We start from the raw sequence: 21,309 nt of genomic DNA on the forward strand, positions 1-21,309 counted from the left end.
GATCGACTCGTCTAGTGATGCTGATCAAGAATATATATACTTTATGGGGTCGGAAACGTCTCCTTCACTGCGTTGCAAACTTGTGACTGAAATCATTATACCCTCTGCAAGGGTATAAAAATGTCATTTCCAAGCTTAACAGGTTTTATGTTAAAAAAAAAGCACCGAAGCTATAATTTGTTTCATATTATTTTTCCACCAATTTTCCGATCGTCCCTATGGCAGCTATATGATATAGTCGTCCGATTTTGATAAAATTAAATTCAAAATTCAGAACTAGTAAAAAATTTTATTTCCAATTTTACGATCGTTCCTTTGGCAGCTTTATGATGTAGTCCTCCGATTTTGATAAAATTAAACTCAAAATTCAGAATGAATTAAAAAATATTATTTCCAAGCGAAGGAGGTTATATTTTAAGGAACACCGAAGCTATAATTTGTTTCATATTATTTTCCCACCAATTTTACGATCGTTCCTATGGCAGCTATATGATATAGTCTTCCGATTTTGATAAAATTTAATTCGAAATACAGAACTTATTAAAAAATGTTATTTCCAAGCGTTGGAGGTTATATGTTAAGGAACACCGAAGCTATAATTTGTTTCATATTATTTTCCCACCAATTTTACGATCGTTTCTATAGCAGCTATATGATGTAGTCGTCCGACTTTGATAAAACTTAATTCGAAATTCAAAACTAATTAAAAAAAATGTAATTTCCAAGCTTAAGAGGTTTTATGTTAAAAAAAAACACCGAAGCTATAATCTGTTTCATATTATTTTCCCAACAATTTTCCGATCGTACCTAAGGCAGCTATATGATATAGTCGTCCGATTTTGATAAAATTAAATTCTATATTCAGAACTAATTACAAATTTTATTTCCAATTTTACGATCGTTCCTTTGGCAGCTATATGATATAGTCGTCCGATTTTGATAAAATTAAATTCGAATGTCAGAATGAATTAAAAAATGTTATTTCCAAGCGTAGGAGGTTTTATGTTTAAAAACACCGTTATAATTTCTTTCATATTATTTTCCCACCGATTTTACGATTGTTCCTATGGCAGCTATATGATATAGTCGTCCGATTTTGATAAAATTTAATTCGAAATTCAGAACTAATTAAAAAATGTTATTTCCAAGCGTAGGAGGTTATATGTTAAGGGACACCGAAGCTATAATTTGTTTCATATTATTTTCCCACCGATTTTACGATCGTTCCTATGGCAGCTATATGATATAGTCGTCCGATTTTGATAAAATTAAATTCGAAATTCAGAACTAATTAAAAAATGTTATTTCCAAGCGTAGGAGGTTATATGTTAAGGAACACCGAAGCTATAATTTGTTTCATATTATTTTCCCACCAATTTTACGATCGTTCCTAATGCAGCTATATGATATAGTTTTCCGATTTTGATAAAATTAAATTCGAAATTCAGAACTTATTAAAAAATGTTATTTCCAAGCGTAGAAGGTTATATGTTAAGGAACACCGAAGCTATAATTTGTTTCATACTATTTTCCCACCAATTTTACGATCGTTCCTATGGCATCTATATGATATAGTCTTCCGATTTTGATTAAATTTATTTCGAAACTCAAAACTAATTAAAAAATGTTATTTCCAAGGAAAGGAGGTAATATGTTAAAGAACACCAAAGATATAATTTTTTTAAATTTTTTTTTCCGATTATTCCTATGGGAGCTATAAGATATGGTTGTCCGATCCGGCTGGTTCCGACTTATATACTACCTGCAAAAGATATAAGACTTTTGGGAAAGTTTCAGCCCGATAGCTTTAAAACTGAGAGACTAGTTTGCGTAGAAACGGACGGACAGACGGACAGACGGACAGACGGACAGACGGACATGGCTAGATCGACTCGTCTAGTCATGCTGATCAAGAATATATATACTTTATGGGGTCGGAAACGTCTCCTTCACTGCGTTGCAAACTTCAGACTGAAATCAATATACCCACTGCAAGGGTATAAAAATAATAAATGCAAGGGTATAATAAATATTTCATTATTTCGCTGACCGTTTCTTTGACAGCTATATGTTAGAGTCGTCCGATTTGTATTAAACATAATTCGAAATTCTTAAAAATACACAAAATGTTATTTCCAATAGTATAAGATAAAATATCAAAAAACACCGAAGCTATAATTTGTTTCATATTATTTTCCCACAAATTTTCCGATCGTTCCTATAGCAGCTATATGATGTAGTCGTCCGATTTTGATAAAACTTAATTCGAAATTCAAAACTAATTTAAAAAAATGTCATTTCCAAGCTTAAGAGGTTTTATGTTAAAAAAAACACCGAAGCTATAATTTGTTTCATATTATTTTCCCACCAATTTTCCGATCGTCCCTATGGCAGCTATATGATATAGTCGTCCGATTTTGATAAAATTAAATTCAAAATTCAGAACTAATTACAAATTTTATTTCCAATTTTACGATCGTTCCTTTGGCATCTATATGATATAGTCGTCCGATTTTGATAAAATTTAATTCGAAATTCAGAACTAATTAAAAAATGTTATTTCCAAGCGTAGGAGGTTATATGTTAAAGCCTAGTACTCAGATCGGCTAAGAGTTTCACTAGTCGAAAAATCGTATTCTTTGTAGTGTGACCGAAGTTTTTAAAGTTCACCCGCCATGCATGTGGCATGGTCTTACTGTCAAGCAGCTGGGCTTGTTGTCAAACGGAAAACAAATCAATTGGAGCAATTTAAAAAAGAAGAGAGCTGGTGCACAAAGAAATTAAAATAAAAATAAATGAAATTTTCAACGAATGTTTTTATTTATGTAAATTTGAAGTTTAAGGCTTCCTTTTCGTCCCACGGATGCTTCGCCATCTTTCCCGCGCCATCTGTAGTCCAGCTCCGAGCTGGCCAATAATGGCTGGTGATGGCTCCTCCAGCTGTCCCTTTGCGGGTGACCTTATTTCCTTCTCCCTATAGAAGCCGGCGCATCTTCTATCTACGCTCCATCACCAGCTGCCAAGTAGCTGGTGAAGGAGATGTTCTCAATGGAGAGCTCGCCTGAGATCGAGCGATGTCCCATGTTCCTTACCTTACTTTTCTGCGGATTTGCCCCGTTGTGGTATTGCTTCCTGTCGGTCAAGTCCCACAATAATGGGTAACAGCTTGAATAAGGCGTCCTTTTCATCTGCACTAACCTCCTTTAGCCGTTTTGGGTGTTTTTCTTCGATTTGTAATTTTTAAATTCCCCACCGCTTCTGCGCGACCACCGCCAAAGATTAAATTTCTTATTCTTTGGGCCGCGGCTAACGTCGTTCATCGAAAATTCACTCGCGAAATCTGGTATTTTTCTGGTATTTCCTTAGCTCAACTGAGTACCGCGCTGAAAAACAGACCCGAAGAAAAGCTTTAGCCGCCTGTTTGCCTCTCGCTCACTCCTATGGTTAGCTCGCGGTTTTCGTCGATGTGAGTACTAGGCTTAAGGAACACCGAAGCTATAATTTGTTTCATATTATTTTCCCACCAATTTTACGATCGTTCCTATGGCAGCTATATGATATAGTCTTCCGATTTTGATCAAATTTAATTCGAAACTCAGAACTAATTAAAAAATGTTATTTCCAAGGAAAGGAGGTAATATGTTTAAAAACACTAAAGATATAATTTTTAAACATTTTTTTTCCGATTATTCCTATGGGAGCTATAAGATATAGTTGTCCGATCCGTCTGGTTCCGACTTATATACTACCTGCAAAAGAGATAAGACTTTTGGAAAAGTTTCAGCCCGATAGCTTTAAAACTGAGAGACTAGTTTGCGTAGAAACGGACGGACAGACGGACAGACGGACATGGCTAGATCGACTCGTCTAGTGATGCTGATCAAGAATATATATATTTTATGGGGTCGGAAACGTCTCCTTCACTGCGTTGCAAACTTCTGACTAAAATCAATATACCCTCTGCAAGGGTATAAAAATAGGAGCGGTAATTGATACAGCTAAGGGAGTAATTAAATATAATGAAATAGAAGAAAAATTAATATATGATAACGGAAACATATTAATCCAACATTCTTTAAAAGAAGAAAACACCATTCTTCCATTAAAAGAATTTATATTAAAAAAATACTTTGATGAAAAAGCTCAAATCAGATCCGAATCTGAAATGGGTAATCAAAGCGAATCTAGTTTGGGATATACAAATCCTGAACACGCCGTCGTTGAAAAATCCGACAAAAATAAAAGCTTGGAATTCAAAAATACCGAACACGCCGTCGTTGAAATATCCGACAAAAATAAAAGTTTGGGAATTAAAAATCCTGAACGCGCCGTCGTCGAGAAATCCGTCAAAAATAAAAGTTTGGAATTCAAAAATTCTGAACACGCCGTCGTTGAACTATCCGACAATCAAAGAATAAACAACATAAAAATATCGTCTGCAGATCAAAAAAAAGATCTGGAGAACGAAATATTAAATATTATCAATGACGAGCATTCCAAAATAAATATGCAGATTCCATTTAGGACATTTCCATTTTACCCTTATGCTCTATCAGCTTCAGATTTTGTAAATTCTGAAATAAGTCGAATGTTAAAAGAAGAAATTATAAGGCCAAGTAGAAGTCCTTATAATTCACCAGTACTAGTAGTACCAAAAAAAGGTTTAAATAAAGACGGAACTCCAAAACTCAGACTCGTAATTGATTATAAAAAACTTAATGAAAATACAATACCTGATAGATATCCAATGCAGGACCCTTCAGCGATTTTGTCAAATCTTGGAAAAGCCAAATACTTTTCAACAATTGTCTTGGAATCTGGATTTCATCAGATTCTCATGAAGGAACCAGATATTCAGAAAACCTCATTTTCAATAAACAATGGGAAATACGAATTCCTAAGAATGCCTTTCGGTCTGACCAACGCTCCAAGAATATTCCAACGAGCGATGGATGATATTTTAAGAGAACAAGTGGGTAAAAAATGTCACGTTTATATGGATGACATCATTATATTTTCAAAAGCAATTGAACAACATTACAAAGATTTAATTCTCATTATTAAAATTTTGCTGAACGCAAACATGAAAATTTTAATTGAAAAATCAAAGTTCTTTAAATTAGAAACCAATTTTCTCGGTTACGTTGTTTCTCACAATGTGATAAAAACCGATCCCGAAAAAATTTCTACAATTGTAAAATATCCGATACCTAAAAATATTCGAGAGCTTAGAAGCTTCCTAGGCCTTACAGGATATAACAGAAAATTTGTGCAAAATTACGCAAAGATAGCTAAACCTTTAACAAAATATTTAGAGGGCCAAAACGGCAAAGTATCAAAAAAGGCATCACGTAAAACTTTAATATAGTTTGATGATTCAGCTGTAGGAGCTTTTAAAGAGCTCAAAGAAAATTTAATTGCACAAGTAGAACTAGTACAACCGGACTATAAAAAAAATTTACTCTAACAACTGACGCATCTGACTTAGCAATTGGTGCTGTTCTTTTTCAGGAAGGAAAACCAATTACATTTATTTCAAAAACTCTGACACAAACCGAAAAATTATATGCAACAAATAAAAAGGAACTTTTAGCCATTGTATGGGCTTTTAAAATTCTTCGAAATTACTTATATGGGGTTTACAACATCGAGATCTATACCGATCATCAACCTCTTTCATTTTCCATTTCTCAAAAAAATCCAAATATTGAGATGAAAAGATGGTATTCCTTTATTGAAAGCTATTCACCCAAAATTATTTATAAGCCAGGCGCAACAAATGTTGTTGCGGACGCCTTATCACGGATCCAAATTAATAACTTAACGGAAAGTAATGAATCGGTCTCAGATCAAAATACTCAGCATTCAGCAGAGAGTAGTTTTGAGAATGTTATACAAGAAACCCGGAAACCCTTAAACCAGTTTAAGCAAAAATTGCTAATAGCAACGTGGAGGTATACAATACATGAGTCGATTAATGTATTCGGAAATACTAGACATATAATAGAGTATGACACTCCAGAAAATTTAGTATCAATCTTAAGGGAATATATTCCACCCAATATAACAATAGGAGTTCACTGTACTCTAGAAGATTTTTACAGAATTCAAAAACCACTTAAGGACAATTTTATAAATACATTTTTATACACTAAGACATTTGTCCAGGATGTTGAGAACGCTGAAGACAGATCCCTTATTATCACAGAAACTCATTGTAGAGCTCATAGAGGGCTTGATGAAAATTATAAACAAATAACTAGACTTTATTATTGGCCCAATTTATACAAAAAGCTTAAGGAGTTTATAAAGAATTGCACAATCTGCAATCAAAACAAATTCAACAGACACCCAGTACAGATTCCTATCGGTCAAGCACCTATTCCAGAAAGAGAAGGTGCAAATTTGCATCTTGACATATATTACGCCCAAAATCTAATATTCATTACTTGTATAGATTCGTATTCGAAATACTTAGTCGTAAAAGAAATCCCTAATAAACTAAATATAGAAAATAAAGTTTCAGAAATTCTACAACAATTTCCATTAGCCAAATCTTTGATGATAGATAACGAACCAAGTTTTTCTTCATCCCGATTTAAATCTTTTGCACAAAGAAATGGGATATCTCTATTCTTCGCAGATCCTCGACATAGTACGTCCAACGGACAAATATAAAGAGCACACTCTACCTTAACAGAAATCGCTCGCTGTATTAAAGATGAGCTTAATTTAATTGATTATTCCGAAATTATAATTAGAGCAGCACAAAAATACAATTTAACAATTCACTCAATAACCAATCATCGACCTTTTGATATATTATTTACTAACATCAAACATGATACTCCTAAATTATTGCAACAAGCTCAAGAGAAAATGTTGCATTTTCACAATAAGGATAGACAAAATAAGAATTATCACGTAGGAGAGGTAGTTTACGAAAATAAAAAACAAGTATTTAAGGAAAATCTCCCCAATAAAGTTATTATAAATAACAGAAACCGTACGATTCATAAAGATAATATTAAATAATTTGTTTCAAATTACAGATAATGATTTCAATAATGTACTTATTATTACTGGTAGCTACAACCAAATCCGAAATTATGGATTACACGAACCATGATTTCCTTCTTTACAAGGATACCAAAGATGTTCCTACTTATGAATCATACGCAGATTTATTTCATATAACTAATATAAGTCTTTATAAAGAAATAATAAATCTTGAAACAGAATTTTTAAAGGGTCACGACAGCAAGAATTTTCTTTGGGAAATATCCCACGATTTAAAAATTATCAAAATACTTATCTCTCAAATTATACCCGGTAGATCAAAAAGAGGCATTAATGAAATAGGCACCATTTGGAAATGGATAGGGGGAACACCAGATCATGATGATTTCATAACAGTCCAAAATAAAATCTATGATTTAATACAAAATAATAACGATCAATTCGTTATTAATTCTAAAATATTTAAAGAGATAAAATCTTTATCTGAACAATTCAAAACAGCCTTTAAAGATCAAGAAATTCCAGAAAATATCGCCTGCGCTTGCTTACTTACGATCTTATGAATTTAATGGACACAATTACACTTGACAAAATTGATGTATTTAATACTAAAATTCTAAACAATGATGATATAGAAGTAATTTTTAAGCACGAAGATAGACCTGTAGTTATAACAGACCTTTTAGATATATCTGAGTTTAAAATCGCTTTGCATCAAGATCTTATTATAATTTACATAAAATACCCTATTATTACCGATCGTTGTGACGTTTACATGTCAAGATCCATTTCACATAAGGATGGAAAATTATTAATTGATAATCACGTCGCAAAATGTAGAAATAAGTACTTTGTAATGTCTAATTTTAAAACAGAAATATTTAATAATTATTGCACACTTAACCCAGAAGGTTCTTGTTTCTTAAATGGAGAAAAATAATTTTGTAACAAAATCCGAGAAAAAAATAAAAATGTAGATGTAATCCAAGATGTAGCCATTTTTGTAAATGGAGCAAATACAGTTAATGACACTCATTTAAATGGGTCATATTTAATAACTTTTAATGGCACCAATACAATTAATAATATTTCCTACACCAATGTAGACAACTAGATATTGGAATACATCACAGCTCGAAAATATACAGATTTTTTAGTATCCGAATATATTATATCTAATGATTCGGAACTCACATTTGATAATATTAACATACAAAATCCATTTATTCAAATTAAACAAACTCAAATACCAGTTACGTTAATATTGATCATATTCACATTTATATATTTAATTATTATGATTATAATCGAATTCAGAAAATGTTTAATATTCAAACCATGGCAAATTCATATAGAAATTGAACCAGAAAACAATATTTCCGATAATGAAATAAATAATATACCCGACAATGAAAATACCCTAGAAGAAAATATCATTGTCGAATTAACCAATCAATTACATTCAATATACCCATCAGTTCCACTGAATCGGGACGATTCAATTTAGAATGGGGGGAGTTATATGACAAATTATTTAGGGGCTCTTACCCAATTTATAAACAACTTTGAGCCGAGAGCTAATTTCCAAATAACTCTGACAGACCCGAGATAAATCCGTGGTCAGCTATTTCTGTCAACCAGGCCACCGAATCATTCCCACCCAGATCAATTTCACGCAACCAAAATCAAACGGATGCTGTAAACATCCAAACCGATATTGTAAACATCGGAGTCCCAAGCGAGCCCTGAGTCCGCTAACGTAAACAACAGGTCCCCAAAGCGAAACCTAGGTTATCTAATTCTTGGCCGTTTCGTATGTGCGTCGGTGGAGCGTGTAGGTTCCTGTTGAGGAGATTTTAGTATTATCTCCAGTTGGTTAATCTTAGATTAGTAATGATCTCGGTGGGAGGACAGTCTAGAGTTATTGTAAATTCTATGTATCGGTGGTCTGAGAATTAGTGCTCGATCCCCACCTGGAAGGTTCTTCTAGCTGGTTAAGTAGGGGATCAGATATTAGTGTGGTCTAAGACTTCCCTGCTATTTCTAGTGATGAAAGTTGGGTCATTACCTTTAATGCAGATGAATAGATTTGATTGAAGGAGATAGTCGTAGAGTAACTCACCCCTTTCGTTTGTGTTTGTACTTCCCCATTGTGTGTGGTGTGAGTTAGCGTCCCCACCCAGGATGAGTTCCTTAGATGAGTGTGTATGTATGAGTTGTTGTGTAGTGGTGTTTGGTAGTGGCCCTTCGTAGTCGTGAGGCAGATAGAATGATGCTATGGTGTGATGAGTGTGTTCGTTTAGCTCCAGTCTGACCGTGGTGAGGTGGCCTTCGCTAAACTGTGGAATAAGAAATGTGTTAAAGTGTGTCTTTGTAAGAATGCAGGTTCTGGTTTTACCCTTATCCTTGGTGTAAAATAGCTTGTATAGGGCGGTTAATAAGCCACAGATGTTGTTAGCAACAATCCATGGCTCTTGAATGAGGACTACGAATGAGGAGGGCAGCTGATGCTGCCTTGCTGTGGTGCAGGTTAATCTGCAGAAACTGCACCATCTTTGGGACCGAGGTCGGGCTGGGTACCCTCCGCTTCCTCCGCTATGTGCTGGAGAACAGTGCGCCCTGGTCGGGTTATGTCCTGAGTGCGCAGCTGCTTCAGGCTTTCAGTGAGCTCTGAGTCAGTTGACACGTACCCTGTATGGGTGGCCTCCTCGTGTTCATTTTCGTCGTCACTCGGGGCTCATACGATGCGCATGCAGCTAGGTTGTCTGCCGCTAGCTTTTCCGTGATGCGAAGCTGCACCTTGTCGAACCCATAATTCAACCCGGTTCTGTTGCGCCGCAAGGGGTTCCAAGCAGGCCTGGTTCAGGAGGATTACCACGTTCATGGTGACGCGCTCGGTTGTCTCCACCTTGACCACCTTCCAACCGTCTGTTGGAAGCTTCTTGTTGAAACTGGTCAGCAGGCTGAGTATAGCCTCTGGTTCCGAGGGTTCCGACGGCAGCCACACCCTCGCCTCGGTCAAGACGGGATGTCTGCATCCTCGCAAACTGCCAGCTTGGCCCCGGGGTAGACCTCGCCGACTTTGTTAATGGCAGCCATGTAAAGTGCTGCCAATCTCTCGTCTTCACAGGCGATCATCTTAACGTTGCCCTCGTACAACCCTGCATCTGTGCAATCGGGTGGCGGACCTGGGTTCTCGTCCAGCACTTTTAAGGCCACTGACGCAAGGGCCCATCTAACCGGACCCCATTGGATCCCTGGGATCCTTCCGCCTTCATCGCTCTGGTCGATGACTCCAATGATCTTCCGATCCTTTACAACTTCAGCAAAGGATCTCGACCATGTGCCGCGGTTGGTTACTCTGGCCTTCTTGCTCGCTGGTTGAGCTGTCTCCATCGACCTCTCTCGCTTGTTGCTGATGGTGGTCATAGCGATGTCAAAGTCTGGGATTACCGCCTTTGCCCAGGCTATGTCCTCTTGGGTTTTTAGGTAATCCAATTTTGACGCCTGATCCTCACGTATGGGGTTGGTGGCCAGCCGTTTGAGGATCCGAAAAGCTTTTTTTCGTTCAAGAGGTCCTGCCTGGTTAGGTGGTATCCTCTTGAACTCCTTTGCCCTGGTACTCCCCACGAGACCGGCTTTGGCGATCCCCTCAGGTTGGAGTAGCTGGTTAGCCACACCTACGCTGGTGGGAGGCTTGGGCTTGTCGTTGTGGCGAGTTGGGCTTAGCCGGCTGCGTTGTTCGCTGGCCTTGGCAGGGGTAGACGTCACATGGACTGGGGTAGTCGGAGCCGTGATCTTGCTCTTCTATCGTCGTTGGTTACGACTTCCGACTTTTTGAGAGTGTCGGGCTCTTTTTTGGTGTTGTTGCCTGTTATGTTGTTTTTATTTATTGACTTTTCCATGTTAATTCCCACGAGCTGCGGAGAAGGGACAGGTCCACCCGGGCAGAGATCCGCTGTACCCGGGTAAGGCTGACTTAGAACAGGCGGTCGCCACTTGCCTGAGCTCACCGTTTGAGACTGGGTTTTTTGATAACTCGGGCTCCCAGCCAGATTGACTTTCGGCACGGTACGAGTGGCACCTTAGTCCAGCGCGGGGTAAGATGAGTTCTGTGGGTAGGGAGGAGGTAGGTTCAAAGAGTGTGGGAAGGGTGGTATGTGTGAGATATTTGTCGGAGGCGGCAGCACAAGCGCGACGTCCGGGGCTACTTATTTACGCTTCGTGTTGGGGGCTTGGCGGCAGCCGGGCCGTGTCCAACTTCCACGCTTATTCGTAGCTACCCTGGAGAACCAGGGGGCTCGCTATCCGCAACCTGCGACCCGTTCGGTAGCCTTCAGCTCGGCGCCCTCCGAGCCATCCCATTAGCTCTTTGTCCGAAATAAAATGGATAGATAAGTCGCAAAAAAATAAGCATTGAACAAATTCGTGGGAATGCTGTTTTTTATTACGGTAGCATTAGGTTACGCAATCTTTGCTAAAAATTTAATTTAATAATGTCAAACACAGGTTTAACTTACACGAATCCTATCCGTCCTTAGAATTCTCATGAATTTGGCCTCTATCTTTGCCTTGGGCGTGATCACTTCCTTTTTTTCCATGTGACCATAGCTATCTTCGACTATAATGGGGGGCTCAGTGAGCGACAAAAGCAGTACGCTCTGAGTCGGTTGACACGTAGCCGGTGAGGGTGGCCTCCTCATGCGTACGACGCACAGGCAGCCAGGTTGTCTGCCGCTAGCTTATCTGTGCATAGATGCGCAGCTGCACCTCGACCATGTACCGCGGTTGGTTACTCTGGCCTTCTTGCTCGCTGGTTGAGCTGTCTCCATCGACCTCTCTCGCGCATTTAGTATTTTAAATTTTTAATCACATTTCTATGAACCACGGAACCGCCACAATATGATTTTGAGTTTTATGTTTGATCTAAATAATAAAACTCAGAGAACATGTTTTATTATTTGATTTTTATATAAAACTCCAAGAATACCTGTTATTTTTCAAGCGGAAAGTAAAACTCAGAAAATAAGTTTTATTTGTCAAGTTTAATATAAAACTCACCAATTAACGGTTATTTCATGAGTTTTAAATAAAACTCAGAAAAATAAAAATCATTGCGGTTATGTAAAATACAATGTTTAATAATGTCAGTGGTGTAGTTGGATTTTTTTTTTAGGATTTTCCCTTGTTAGTGATTTTTTTGTTTGAAAAAACAAAAATAACAGGTATTTTCGAACCCTGCTTTTTAATGAATGATCCGAACAAAAACATCTTTGGCATGTAGATTGACATTAATAATAAAAAAATAGTCTCTATAAAAATATATATAAAAATGTGGGTGCGAGACGAGCTCAAGCGTTATGGACGTTTATGGGCGTTAATAATAAACAATGCTATACAAGGGAGAACGCTAAAGTCGATGCCATCGTTTAAAAAATACCTGTTACTTAGCTTGGGGGTGTGCGAAGAAGATGGAGATATACAAATAGCAAAGCGTCTGTTCCCAAGACTGCACACTTTAGTCGCTTATAACTTTATAATGAATGGTCCAAAGAGACACATATTTTGCATGTAGATTGACATTAATAATCAAAACAATATCTCTTTTAATATATTAAGTAATGCGGGTGCTAGACGGGCTCTAGCGTTATGGGCGTTTATGGGCGTTAGAGTGGGTATGACATGCGCTGCGCATGAAGCTCATGACAAATCCCAACTTTCTAGCTTTTACAGTTTCCAAGATCTCAGCATCCATGCGGTCGGACGGTCAGATGGACTAGTGATCCTGATCAAAAACATACATACTTTTTAAGGAAACGCTTCCTTCTATCTGTTATGTACTTTCCGACGATTATAGTATACCCTTTTACAGAAAATTGCTCATGCTCCATTATTTCTGCTGCCTGACGTATTAATTCATTCTGAGCCAAAAACCAAAATTGTTAAGTAATTACTAAGTCACAAGCTTTTCTGTGATATTTTACTTTTCCTAGTTTCTTGGTAAAACCGACATGTAAACTGAAGCCTCTTTACTTTTGTTCCGTGTTTTGGCACAAAATCTCGTCTTACATTTTCTTCAAATCGCCTATGCTTGATCATACCAATAACTTGAACTCCGTCATGTAAACAGTTCTTTTTGAAAATCTAGCTCTTGCTTTCGTCCTTATAAGTTCGTTAGCACTAAAGCTTATGTATAAACATAATTGAATCTTTCCGGAACTTTCCCGGAAGACCCAATTGCTGAATATTTTCACAACGTTATAATTCAAAACTCTGTTTACCTTGCAGTTCCACCATTCGTCACGGATCGAAATCATCACTCAGTCGACAACGACGAAGGCAGTGCCGAAAGCACTTTTAAAATGACATTTAAATATATAATATATATATTGTTGAACACTTTTAGATACCTTAAATTACATTTAAAGTCATTTTAAAACCCAAGTGATTTGAGTGGTATCACACAATTGCATACCACAAATCCATTACGATTGAAGTAATATTGGTCACGATATTAAAAGCTTGGGTTGCATATTTTTTATTATACGTTCTCATAAAACTAAAATAGTAATATAAACATACACAAGGACAGCGTTGAAAGAGTTCTGAAACAATATGCTTATAATATATGAAAGCTAAGTAAAGGAGTAATACCTACGAAGAGAAAAGAAGAATTAACATGTAACGTTTTATGGGAAAAAATTGAGACTAGGCACTCAGGCCAGATTTCTCGATTTATTTTTTATTTGCTAGAAGAAGTATTAGAATTATTTACTTGTCCCCATGCTTCCGCAGGTAGCTAGCATAAAATTGTTGAGGCTGAGTCTAAAACCTAAAGTATTGCCCTCACCAGAGCAATACATTTTCTTCCTTTTCTTTTTAAAACAGACATTTTTGTTGTTGTTTGTCAATACATGTTTGTAAAGCGTTTTGTTGACTTTTTTGTTTTTAGTCTTATCGGAATGAACTAAATTTAAGATTTGAATGGTTTTGAATTATTTAGCTGGGCCGAAAAATCCAAAAACGCAACAAAAAAACAAATTGGTTTTACCTAGTTCAAACAAAGTGTTTTCATTAAGTTAAGTCAAGTTGTTTTTATCATTTATCATTTTTTTCATTTGTTGTAAAAGTCATCTAGATATCTCATACTAGATATCTCTCCCAAAGTCAGGATATTAAGAATACGTGCTATCTTACCTTTTTTATGAACGCTTTTTACAGTTTTTAGTAATTTGTGCATAGTTTCTTTACGCGTGTTGCCAATTATAAAACACGTCCTAAAAAAAATATGTCAACATTGTAACTTTAGCGTGAAAACATGTGAAATAGAAAGTTAACATTTTAGAATATAGGAATACCACTATTGAAATTAATAAGAATGTATGAATTTGTTAAAAAAATAAAGTTGATTCATAAAAAGCAAAATAGGTTTTTTCTAAGGCTGTATACACTTTTACTGCAAATTCGGTAAGTAATTAAAAATAAATATTTAATATATTATAAAGAAAGTTAAGATATAAATATATCAGGCTTGTGGTATTATTGTACCCGTTACACGTATAACACACAGGTAGAAGGAGTTTTTCTAACCCTCTACAGTTTTTATATTTTTAATCCAAATTCACTAGCCGAGTCAATCTAGCCATATCTTTAGCAGACACTTAAATCCCCATTTGATTACTTAATATATGATAGCCCCCTAAAGCTAAGTTTTATTTATTTATTTTATTTATTTTATTTATTTTATTTATTTTATTTATTTTATTTATTTTATTTATTTTATTTATTTTATTTATTTTATTTATTTTATTTATTTTATTTATTTTATTTATTTTATTTATTTTATTTATTTTATTTATTTTATTTATTTTATTTATTTTATTTATTTTATTTATTTTATTTATTTTATTTATTTTATTTATTTTATTTATTTTATTTATTTTATTTATTTTATTTATTTTATTTATTTTATTTATTTTATTTATTTTATTTATTTTATTTATTTTATTTATTTTATTTATTTTATTTATTTTATTTATTTTATTTTATTTATTTTATTTATTTTATTTATTTTATTTATTTTATTTATTTTATTTATTTTATTTATTTTATTTATTTTATTTATTTTATTTATTTTATTTATTTTATTTATTTTATTTATTTTATTTATTTTATTTATTTTATTTATTTTATTTATTTTATTTATTTTATTTATTTTATTTATTTTATTTATTTTATTTATTTTATTTATTTTATTTATTTTATTTATTTTATTTATTTTATTTATTTTATTTATTTTATTTATTTTATTTTATTTATTTTATTTATTTTATTTATTTTATTTATTTTATTTATTTTATTTATTTTATTTATTTTATTTATTTTATTTATTTTATTTATTTTATTTATTTTATTTATTTTATTTATTTTATTTATTTTATTTATTTTATTTATTTTATTTATTTTATTTATTTTATTTATTTTATTTATTTTATTTATTTTATTTATTTTATTTATTTTATTTATTTTATTTATTTTATTTATTTTATTTATTTTATTAATTTTATTTATTTTATTTATTTTATTAATTTTATTTATTTTATTTATTTTATTTATTTTATTTATTTTATTTATTTTATTTATTTTATTTATTTTATTTATTTTATTTATTTTATTTATTTTATTTATTTTATTTATTTTATTTATTTTATTTATTTTATTTATTTTATTTATTTTATTTATTTTATTTATTTTATTTATTTTATTTATTTTATTTATTTTATTTATTTTATTTATTTTATTTATTTTATTTATTTTATTTATTTTATTTATTTAATTTATTTTATTTATTTTATTTATTTAATTTATTTTATTTATTTTATTTATTTTATTTATTTTATTTATTTTATTTATTTTATTTATTTTATTTATTTTATTTATTTAATTTATTTTATTTATTTTATTTATTTTATTTATATTTTTAGTCCAAATTCACTAGCCGAGTCGATCTAGCCATATCTTTAGCAGACACTTCAATCCCCATTTGATTACTTAATATATGATAGCCCCCTATTCAAAGACCATTCAAGACTTCGTTTCGTTTAATGATACCGATCTACTTATCCAAACCATTTATTTAAAGGTTATGAGCAATTAATGTTATGGCTGGCACTCTTTTGTTCTCGAGTCAAGAGCGATCAAGTCGAGATTCTCGACTAGGTACTTTAAATACTCCTATACCATAAATAATGAACATATCATATGGCACGGCATGTTGCCGTTTGCCCTATTGTGTAATATGTAATTAGATCTAAAGCGTTTCTTTTATTATATCTTCTCGATATCTTTGCATATCTCTAACAAGATGGCCAGCACTGGCCATTGAGTAGCAGGATATCCTCTATGTCATTGAGACTCACCCTTCTTAGTGTTGCTGATGGATCTTCATTAGTATGGGACATATGGCTAGGAAATGCATACAGTGGTCTTGAATTGTGTTCGGGATCCCTTTCCTAGAAACTTTTTCTGTCCGCTTCACCAGCAGCCCTAGCAATCTAGAGTTGCATCCTATTCCGCAGAGAATGGTCTTAAAAACTTCCACGTATGCCATGTCCATTCGCATGCGATTCCTAGTAGGCGAAAAAGCCATTGCTGCAAAAGATGCCTAGGGACCGTTTTCGAAAGTCGATCCTCTGGCATTTCCATGTGTGTGCTTTTCAAAACTCATATTTTGTGTAAGTGTGACACCAAGGTATTTGAAGTCCTTGACAGTTTCCAGAGCCTGTCAGCTTTCATTTTGTGAAGAGCATCTGCCATCCTTCATTACCATTACTTTGATGCTGCGAGGCGTCGATCATTTTTTTTTAGCATGGTCTGGGATTCTGCCATGATGACCGCGTACATAAGCAATTTTACATTCTACAAGTATATTCACGGCCCCTGTGAGGGCGGCTTTTATAAAAGTGAGTATAAGGTGAAAGGCAACGGACCTAGAAGGCATCCTTGCTTCTTTCCCTTGTTGCATGTAAACCATTTCGACAGATATTTTCCGTTCCGTACCGATGCTGTATTACCACTATACAGACATTTAAGTATCCCTTGGATTTTCGACAATAGTCCAGTAATGCTGAGCTAAAGAAAGACTTTGAAGTCGATGAAGCACATTGTGGAAGCGTCGACTGACATGGCTAAAGCGACTCGGCTAGTGATCCTAATCAAGAATAGACACACTTTATAGGGTCGGCAACGCTTACTTGTTACATGTCCGTCTGGCCGTCTGTCCATCTGCCCTTCCGTCCATATGAACGCTGAGATCTCGGAAACTATAAGAGTTAGGCTATTGGGACTTGACATGACGATTCCACAGCTTCTTGCGCAGCGCAAGTTTGTTTCGTCAGTGTGCCACGCCCACAAGCCGCCCAAAACAGTTTAAGTACTAGAATGAAAATTGTAACCGTATTGTATTGTTCTCATCAATACCTATCATTTGACCGAAAAATATTTGCCACGCCCACTTTAACGCTCACAATCCACCCACAAACTTGAAAAAATCGTAAATATGCACGCTGATATCTCGGAAACTATCAAAGATAGATATAGAGTCCGTAGCCATGTACGCAGCGCAAGTTTGTTAAGCGAATATGCCACGTCCACTGTTACGTCCACAAACCGCCCAAGCCTGTGAAGCCCACAATTTTCATGCTAGCAAATTTTAACTGAAAGGTGTTAGTCTCGTCAATACCTATCGATTGAACCAAAAAAAGTTTGCCACTCCATCTTTAACGCCAACAAACCACCCACAAACTTGTTATAATTAACATGCAACGTTTTATGGGGAAAAATTGAGATTAGGCATTTAAACCAGATTTCTCGATTTATTTTTTATTTGCTAGAAGGAGAACTAACATTATTTACTTGTCCCCATGCTAACGCAGGTATGTAGCATACAATTGTTGAGGCTTAGTCTAAAACCTGAAATATATCCCTTACCAGATCGACTTATCTTCTTCCTTTTGTCTTTAAAACAGACATTTTTGAATTTGTTGGTCAACAATCCTTTGTATAGAGTATTGTTGTGTTTTTGTTTTGTTTTTAATTTTATCATAATAAACTAAATTTAATTTTTGAATTGTTTTGATATATTAACCTGGGCCATAATAGACAAAAACGCACCAGAAGACCCAATTGTTGTTATTTAGTTCAAAGAAAATGTGTTTATTAGTTTAAACAAATTGATTTTATTTAGTAACAAGAAAGGAAGTTAACTACGACAAGCCAAAGTTTGTATACCCTTGCAGTTATAAGAAATAATCAATGCTAGTAGCAGTGATATTTGTGTAAAACTAAACTCGTAATGCCGAAAAGTTAAAATATTCTATATTCCAGAGTAAAAGAAAATACAATCAAAATCAACAAAGCATAATTTTTTTTAAAATAATTATTTCATTAATTCTCTGACCGTTTCTTTGACAGCTATATGTTAGAGTCGTCCGATTTTTATTAAATTTAATTCGAAATTCTTTTAAATCCACAAAATGTTATTCCCAATATTATAAGATAATATGTCAAAAAACACCGAAGCTATGCTTTGTTTCATATTATTTTCCCACCAATTTTTCGATCGTTCCTATGGCAGCTATATGATATAGTTGTTCCATTTTGATTAAATTAAATTCGAAATTCAGAACTAAATAAAAAATGTTATTTCCAAGCGTAGGTGATTATCACTGTGGACGGCAGTACACGTAGTGGCGAAGCGCGCAAGAAAGCGTGCGAAGACAACTACTATATATAGCCGCAGAATTGAAAATCTGCCATTATGGTCCGATCGAGTGATACACCAATCGAAAGGTATCGCAAAAACTAAGAAGATTGCATACCAAGACTTTTGAAATATGGATTTGTTTGGAAGAAAAGGCGGTGAAAGTGTAAAAGTAAAAATTTAGAAAATTGGAGCTGCTGTATACGGTGGGGATAAAAGCCCCCGACTGTTTAGCTAGTTTTATTCTTACTGAGCATAGGAGTCGAATTGTTGAGATCCGATGTCCCGTTCAAAAGTAATTCAAAAAACAAGAAAGGAAGTTAGCTTCGGCAAGCCGAAGCTTGTATACCCTTGCAGCTATAATTATTAATTTTAAAAACACAAAAAATGATATTCCCAATAGTATAAGATAATATGTCAAAAAACACCGAAGCTATAATTTGTTTCATATTATTATCCTACCAATTTTCCGATCGTTCCTATGGCAGCTATATGATATAGTCGTCAGATTTTAATAAAATTAAATTCGAAATTCGGAACTAATTAAAAAATGTTATTTCCAAGCTTAGGAGGTTATATGCTAAAAAACACCAAAGATAGAATTTTTAAAAATTTTTTTTCCGATTATTCCTATGGGAGGTATAAGATATAGTTGTCCGATCCGGCTGGTTCCGACTTACTACCTGCAAAAAAAATACGACTTTTGGGAAAGTTTCAGCCCGATAGCTTTAAAACTGAGAGACTAGTTTGCGTAGAAACGGACGGACAGACGGGCAGACGGACATGGCTAGATCGACTCGTCTAGTCATGCTGATCAAGAATACATATACTTTATGGGGTCGGAAACGTCTCCTTCACTGCGTTGCAAACTTCTGACTGAAATCAATATACCCTTTGCAAGGGTATAACAAGATTTTCTTCTTCTTCCCAAAATGAAAATGTTTGTCCCTTTGTGTGTTTGTATGCATCCCATCTTAGTTTTAGGGTTTTGGAAACCCAATGGGTGTATAAAGTAGCTTGAAATAAAAAACTTTTGTTCTACGACTTTTGGAAAAACCCGCTAGTTTAGCGGAAAAAAAAGCCAGATTTAAAATGCTTATAGTATCTAGACAACTAATGCTACAGAACGTGCTATATATCTCTGAAAAGATAATATAATTTGCTAAATACTGAATACATATAATAGATTTAGAGTTATGACAAAAAGTTATTTTTTAAAACCACTTTTTGACTATTTTCTCAAAATTGAGTCGAACTATTTCTTTTTAAATTTCAAATCATATAGCCCTTGAGATTCCTGAACTTTTGATTTTTAACACTTTTTGCCCTAAAAATTACCGTTTGGAAGATATTAAGCGATTAAAAGTGCAACTCGTTTTAGCTCCGTATACGAAATATTTCATACTTATTGGAATAAACAAGAAAAAAACCAATTTGATGAAAAATATTTTTAATAGATTTTTTCAAACGGAAAATCTGTTATGGTTTTAGGGGTCTTTACTTGCATGAAGCTAATCGAAATAGGAAACTTGATTTATTTGTTCTACCACTTTGGAAAAACCCGCTAGTTCGGCGGGAAATGTAAGAATCGACAGATTTCTCTTTGAATCTGAAACTATACAGCCCTTGAGATTCCAAACTTGTGCTATTAAAATAGGTAATTGAAGCGATAAAACTTGTTGTGCCTAATTTAAGGTGGCGTTCAGCTAAGATTAGGGGTCGAATCTGTGTGTTTGGTTTTTCAATAGCCAAGCCATATCGGGACGACTCCTAGTCATGGTATTGGAGTACTTAAACTCTTGAGCAAAAAAAAACTTCTGATATCAAACAAAAACAGCTCTTAACGAGGTAGAAAGTAGTGGCGAACGCGCCTTTAACCAAAATTTCTGATATCAACAATTGTGACGAAAAATGATATTATATTCGATAAAATAAATAAACTATATTAAATTTATGTATCCGGCACTCTACAACAGAAAATTTACATGTAGGTAAATAAATATTTACTGTTGCGGGCCGAAATCATAAATTTAATATAGTTTATTTATTTTATCGAATGTAATATCATTTTTCGTCACCATTGTTGATATCAGAAATTTTTGTTAAAGGCGCGTTTGCCACTATTTCTACCTCGTTAAGAGGTGTTTTTGTTTGATATATTGAACAAGGAAGAACGCTATAGTCGAGTATCAGATACCCGTTACTCGGCTAAAGGGACCAAAGAGAAACGGAGATATGCAAGCAGCAAAGCGAGATTGGAATGCGCCACCTACCGGCGGTAGACAGATTTAAGCGTTATGGGCGTTAGAGTGGGCGTGGAAAATATTTTTTGGGTCAATCGATAGGTATTGATGCGAACAACGCATTTCAGTTAAAATTTTTATAGGAGCCACAGTTTTGGGCGGATTGTTGTGTTAGAGTGGGCGTGGCACTCTGCTGAAATAAACTTGCTCTGCGCAGGAATCTCAGGAATCTGCATGCCTAATCCCAGTATTGTAGCTCTTATAGTTTCCGAGATCTCAGCGTTC

General features: G+C 34.3%; 1 long non-coding RNA gene across 1 annotated transcript in view; it reads left to right on the forward strand.

The window, feature by feature from the left end:
* Positions 1-14,445, forward strand: part of LOC119561825 — a 189,420-nt gene extending 174,975 nt beyond the window's left edge. Inside the window, exon 2 of the long non-coding RNA XR_005221461.1 lies at positions 13,309-14,445. This is a non-coding gene — a long non-coding RNA (uncharacterized LOC119561825). The remainder of the gene's footprint in view (positions 1-13,308) is intronic.
* The last annotated feature ends 6,864 nt before the right edge of the window (positions 14,446-21,309 follow it).

This window comes from Drosophila subpulchrella, unplaced genomic scaffold (assembly GCF_014743375.2).
Source record: "Drosophila subpulchrella strain 33 F10 #4 breed RU33 unplaced genomic scaffold, RU_Dsub_v1.1 Primary Assembly Seq375, whole genome shotgun sequence".
Classification (NCBI taxonomy): Eukaryota; Metazoa; Arthropoda; class Insecta; order Diptera; family Drosophilidae; genus Drosophila; species Drosophila subpulchrella.